Source organism: Hibiscus syriacus, unplaced genomic scaffold, assembly GCF_006381635.1.
Source record: "Hibiscus syriacus cultivar Baekdansim isolate YM2019G1 unplaced genomic scaffold, ASM638163v2 tig00000541_pilon, whole genome shotgun sequence".
NCBI lineage: Eukaryota > Viridiplantae > Streptophyta > Magnoliopsida > Malvales > Malvaceae > Hibiscus > Hibiscus syriacus.
Window position 1 is genome coordinate 1,427,298 of NW_024061798.1, and position 7,055 is coordinate 1,434,352.

General features: G+C 34.3%; 1 pseudogene; it reads right to left on the bottom strand.

Moving 5' to 3' along the window:
- Positions 1–3,561: 3,561 nt before the first annotated feature.
- Positions 3,562–5,714, bottom strand: LOC120208742 (annotated as a pseudogene).
- Positions 5,715–7,055: the final 1,341 nt, after the last annotated feature.

Consider the following 7,055-nt stretch of genomic DNA (forward strand, 5'->3'; position numbering starts at 1 on the left):
GAGGAAAGGAGGGTCAACGGGGAGGGAAAACTGGGAAAAATATGCAGAAATAATCGGGGGAGAGAGTTTATAATTCTCTCCAAAAGAAAAATGGTCAAATCATGAGTTTAGTCACTGAATTTCCTGCACTTTATAAAACGGTTTGCCAACTTTGAAAATTTTCAATTTAATCCTCATTTTTCTTCCCAAATAACCAATTAAATCCACCACTTTATAAATTCTAAAATTTAGCCTCTAAATTGGGGTGTTACATCGGGAGTCGCGTCAGAATTCTCTAACAACTCATATGTTACTCAAGAGGCATTTTCAAGAATTTGGAAGAATATTAATGATATTACTTTCCTATAGAGATTGAGTAGAATACTGAAATACACTTATTAGAGAAGGAGAACTCAATATCAAAGTTTCGACTCAAAAGAATACAGTTATAAACCAAGAGCATGTACACACCAGACACACTGTGACAGTCGATTGACCGATCTACCTTGAAGACACAAACCTAAGCTCTAATACCACTAAATGTAACACACTCAGGCCAATTCGAGTGATCCAAACCAATCTGAAGTGATATATTAGGGTCATCGGAGCAACCCACACTAAAAATCCAAGAAAACATAAAATTTTACCAAACCATTTAAAATCATAAAACAATTTATAAATAAAAAAGTTCAGAAACCATTTAATCATCAAAACAAAATTTAACAATACACTGTATAAAAACAAATTTTAGACTATAATATAAAAAATAGGGTTAACTGCAAGATAAATCACTTTTGTTTATGTTTTGTCCACTTTTCCTTGTTAATTTTAAAAAACATAATATATAATCACTTTTGTTTTTATTTAATTAAGATGTGGTCATTGGAACGTTGAAGGCCATTAGTTTGGTGACGTCAGATGTTAATAAATGGTATAAATTTTATTTTAACCCCTTCACTTTAAATAAAATTCTAACTACGGGCCTTTTTATAAATCGAATGCAATTTAGGGACAAAATTTCAATTTTTCCTTTTTTTTTAACTTGCATACCTTTACTCCTCTCCTCCCACGAATCCAAGCTGTCTGGCATTCATTTCTGCATCCCAAACATTTTCATATTATTCTCTTCACTTCTCCATTGCGCCTGCTATATCCGCCCATTACGATGGTGGTGGTTTTCGGTCCTCCTCTCTCTCGATCGTTCCAAGAAGAACGATGACTAAATTGCATTGACCATTTTCAGTCCTCCTCTCTTGATCCTTTTACCGTAATTAGAGTGGGTTTAAAATAATCTATCTTAATTCTTATCCAAATCATATTCAATCATGCAATGACCCATTACTAACTTGCACCGTAAAGCATGCATTGGGTAGTAAAGTATTACCTCGAATCTAAGCTACATTTTTTGATCATTTGAAATACATTTGACCGCTCTTGAACTTAAATTCGATGTCCCATAATATCTCAGATACAGAGCAAAAAAAAATTACATCAGAAACGAAACTTAATCGCAAAATTAGGAAGGTAAAATGCTGAAAACAACTTACAAAATCTGAGTTTTACAAAACCGACCTAAAAACAGACTCAAGACGTCGAAAAAATTCATGATAAGAGTTCCCAAAAAAAAGTCAACAGTCGGTCAATGACCGCTCGACTCAGTCAATGTGGCTCGATCAGCTTGGTCAACTCGGTTCAATACGATCAAATTGGCTCGGTCAGCTCGGCTCAACTCTAGCGATCTAGACATGTTTGGGCAGTATGGACCGGTCCAGACTGATTCTAGAAGAACCCATACATGGAACAACCCTTACGCGTAGGGAGCGGCACGTAGGGAACGTGCAGTGGCATGGGTCGTCGGAAAGCTACCGCAATTTGCAAAATTGAAAACCATGGAGTTTTGAATCACTTACTATCATGGTTACTATCCGGAGATTAGTGGAATTGTACTCAATGAAAAACCAAAACTTTAATAGCTTCAACCCTACCAGAACGCCACCGATGATTGAGATAAAGAAACCAGTTGACTTTAAATTTCACCAAGAATACAATGATATCGACGGTTTCGTAAATGGTGACACCATGGGTAAGAAAACAATGGTGAAAGTTTCTTGGAGGAAAAAAAGAGAGAAATGAGGATGAAAAATGGAGAGAGAGAGATAAGGGACTTCTATTTTTGGGAAGAGTTAAAACTGATTTCCAAGTAAGAGAGAGGGAGTTTAATTTTCACCTTTACCTAATAAAGGTAAAATTACCCTTAAAGTCCTCATATTTCTCCACATTAAAGATTTGATTCAATATTTTAATGAAATATCAATTTAGTCCATATATATAAAAATAAAAAAATCATCCCCTAAGTCAGGGTGTGACATTAAAAATATTTTAAAATAATAAAAAACAACCATATATTTTTCAATGAGTACAAAACACAAAATTTGAAACTATTGATGGTCTAAAAAGTTATTCTATTTTGTATAAATCATTGTATCATACATTATTTATTTGTAAAAATGTATGTTAATTAAAATTATGTTTATTAAAACAAATAAAGAAATATATTTACTAAAAATATTGTAATCATATGTCGATACAAGGAACATATAAAACAAATTAAAGAACAAAAACATGATTCAACCATTAATCACACAGTAACTTCATAATCATACTACAATAAACTTGAACATCTAAAAACTAACAAAAGTAAAATATATTCATTCAAAAGCTGAAGGAATATAATGAATTGTTACAGGACCTTTTACAGCAAAAAGTACCATAGTCTCATCTACATCCCCCTCTTTGTTCTCTTTTTCTGTCTTTTCAGAATCAGAAAGCAAACCTCCAGCTTTCTCCAAGCGTTCTTCTAGGGAATCTTCAAGCAACTATGAGAAGTATAAGAAGCTCAAAGTTAAAAAGAAAATATTAGAAATATGTGAACAAGTATGGAAATGCGTATTTAAGTGAAGTACAAATAGGATTCAATATAGAGATGATGGAAGTATGAACCCTTTTACTTTCTCTAATAAAAGGAGAATTATATCTGTTAAATCCATATGTTAAATCCATATATAATTATAAGACCAGTTCAGCAACTCACTCTCCAATTTATTTCTTTCTGGTTTATCTGATTAGCTGCATCCTGACAGCATCCAATAAGTGTTACAACCTCTGCATCATCAGAAATGGAACTGGGTTGTCCAGAAGAAACTGCAAGGAAACAAAGAAAACAATAGTCAAACAACACCTCTTTTGCATTCGTAAATATGAACAATGAAAATGGCATCACCTTGAAAGTTAATGTGTTCATTTATGACCCCAATCATTGCAGTGGATTGCGTTTTATGTAAATATTGCAACAGAAGATCATAGGAATACTGTCGAAGTGATTAACAACAAATTCAGCAGTAAATGAGGAAACAGATAGATTCTTTTCTTATCTATTAGCAGTTACCAAAGAAACAATTTATGGCTTTTACCTGACATATCTTGATGTTAACATTAGACAAGTACGATGATTAAATATATTGTGTTTTACTAAAATTAAAATTAAGCACTTACATCATATAACAAGTAATCGCAGAACTGGAATTATTCCATCTCCTGATTAAGTGAATGGTCTGTTAATGCCCTTATTTTACTCTGCCTAAGAGAACGAGCAAATTCCGTCTCCTGATAGAAAAACCATCTAGGTAGCAGGAATATATAAGAGAAAAATGATTCAAACCTCCAACATATAACTGTATGCTATTGCACCCATTGAAGCTGAAGTGATACCCTCACAGTTGTCAAGCTTAAGAACCGTTAACATTGGCAGTCTTACAGACTTCATAGAAAGAAAATGCATCAAAATATGGCTTAACCAGAAAGCGACACTAATTAGAACTAAATTAACCATTTGCAAAAACTGACCTCAAGAGATATGTTACGACAATATGACGAATTCAGAACATGGAGAATAGAACAAGAGTGAGCTATTTCTTGCAATGTTTCATCACTAACACACGAACAATTTGACATGTCTAAAGACTCTAATTGAGGGCAAGAAGTCATTAAGGAACGAATTGTTGCATCTGTAAGTTTGTGGCATGCACTTATCAAGCAACTGTAAAAGGGGGAAATTAAGGGCTGCCTGTGCCATATTACTACGTTCCAAGGACAAACTCTTTAATAGTGGGAACCTGCAAAAGATCAGATGTTAGTATAACGGAAGAATAGATTGACTTCAAAATATAGTTTACAATCAAATCTAGATTTTGCTTCACTTGATGGATATACACATCACACGGTATTTAGTTACTTTCAGATCACATAAGCTATCATGGTTAATAGGTATCTCTTGACCACCATCATTGAGAATAGCATCATTCACATCCAAACTCCTGAACATACCACACTCAGTCAATGCATTGAAAAAAGCATCCCCTAGTAGCCCTTTTCCCAATGTTAAAGCCTCAAGATTTCTACCAATCAGAAATTTTTATACACATTAATAAGAGGTTACGCAAAATTCATTTTATTAGAAAATAAAATATGTCAACAAAATATTACCGTAATGAATGGACATCTTTCATAACAAAAAGGTGCATGCTAGGAGTGCCACTCAGGTTCACTTTAGTGGCATTTGGATATCTTTGACAAATGTCATCAACTGCAAGATCAAAATGCAACGTTATTGCAGTATGTCATCCAATTTCATTACATCAATGTACCATTTTCTCATGCAAAATAATATTATAATCGAATACCCATATAGTTTTCTTATCTAAAAAATTGTGTCAACTCCAATCAATTTCTAAACTTTGTTTTGAGCACACTGTTTAAAATAAATGAGAGCTAAGTAAAGATATTGAGCAAATCTGAGACTCACATTGTTCAAGAGATATATTACGGTTTTCAAAGTTCAAACACCTCCAAAAATCCTCATAAGCACTAGCTATTCGCCATTTCCTACAAATTATGGCAGCATTACAAAGATTACGATGATCCAAGAAGGAGAACACCTAAAAAAAGGGAAAATAAACAAAATGCTGAATAAGATAAAACAATACAAAAAATAATAAAAACTGAAATAGTGTAATTAATCAATCTGCCTACCATATGCAATAAATCACCAGTTAGATCCATTCAAATCTCAAAATATTCAGCTCTCAAACCACCTTTATTTTCCCCCTCATTCCCACCTTTTCCATCAAAAGGATGGCCATCACTCTCATTATTTGACATGAAATTGTGATAAAATACCCCATTATTAGACGAAATTGATGAGCATTGTTTGATACTATAATCTCTCTCTGCTGATGAGTAAGAGGTGCCCTGACTGTAATATAAACTTCTTAGAATAAGTATGAAAACAAAATAAATTTCTTCAAAAAAAAGTTGTATAGGGTAATCAAGTTAACTCATTGATAAAAGGTATGGACTTTAGCTCGGTTTTGGTACGAATCTTGGTGTTCACAATCATTTACGGATGTTGAAGAGGAGGCGCTAGTCTCACCGATGAAAGAACGCGAGCATCCAACTGAATGGCACAGCATATGATCGACCCAATTCCCACCGTATCTCGTGGCGGTGGAATTTTCTTGAAACGACAACACCGTCTTGTCTCCCCGTCGTTGATCGTTAAGGGTTCTATTTAAGGAAACAGATAGATCGGTGGAGGCTTCTTCGACGCCGTTATTTGTAATATTACCCTCAATGTCGTCGACATTTTCCAATAAACCTTCCTTAATGGTTCCTCCCATGTAACTTAACCTCGTCCTCTTCCTCCACAACACTAGATTTCACCAAGAAATCCTCCAAAGTCATCATCTCGTTTGGTGCCTCCTCTTTCATCGTGATCTATTTCCTCTCGCCTGATACAATTTCCCTCCAAACCTCATCCACACTTCTCACAACATTGTTATTAAAATATGCTAAAGCTTGAAAATGAGAAGCTTTGAAATTATTCGCGACAACATTCAAAAGAAGATTAAAATTATGGGGGGAAATTAAAAGATGACTTTTAGAGATGACACTTAATGAAAAGTGTACTCCATGTTTTTCTAAATTGTTTGGATTATGACTATTAAATATGACACACATTATTGTAAGTCATAAATCGTTCAGATTTTAAGAAACATGACATTTTTTATAACACACATTTTTTGCAAGTCATAAATTAGCGTGTGTCATCGTTCGTGTGTCATTAAAGGTATATTTTCTTGTAGTGTTTGAGACCTTGAGAATCTTGTCAGTGTCATCAATTAAATTTTCTCTGCTGAAAAGAGGGAGGTGTGAGGCTCAAGAAGATGAGGTTGGGGAAGAAAACATATTAAAAAAGGGGTAAATTAAATTTTTGTCCCTAAATTATTTTGGGTTTGCAAAAATGTCCATTATTAGTATTTTATCTAAAGTTTAGGGGTTAAAGCAGAAATTAAACCATTTTACTAACGTGCCACATCATCAAACTAACACAAGTTAACGTTTCAGTGACTATATCTTAATTAAAACAAAATAAAAATGACTACGAATTAACTTTTTTGAATCGAGTAACCATACATTTAAAAAACTGAAACAAAAGTGACCAACTCTATAATTTACCCTATTATAAATGACTTATAACTTACTTCAATCATAATTATAAAACCCAATCATCTTTTTCAGTTGAAATGCAAAACCAATACCCATAAAACTTTAAACTTCAACTCTTCGTTCCTTCACCGTCGAGCAGTCACCGGCCATCGCCCATGTGTTCGTTGTCAACCCGCGACCAAAACGACGCTGGCTACTCGATGAGAAGACTCGCCCGCCATTCATTGTAGGGAGCCCCTTGAAGTTTGATTGGAAACCCAAATGAGTGTTATTGTTTCCATCAATTATCGGCTAAACCTGTCACCTATGCACCGAACTGCCCTTACCAGTAGGAGCGCCACCCAATTTCGACCACAACCCTACCTTCCACACACCGAACCAATCACCATGGAGATGGTTTTAAAGTTTTGTTGGGCATAATTTTTAAATTTTGATCGACTTTGGTCGTTTTCCAGCCGATCCATGTCGAGGTAAGCTTCGATTAACCTTTTATTGTACTGTTCATGTCATTT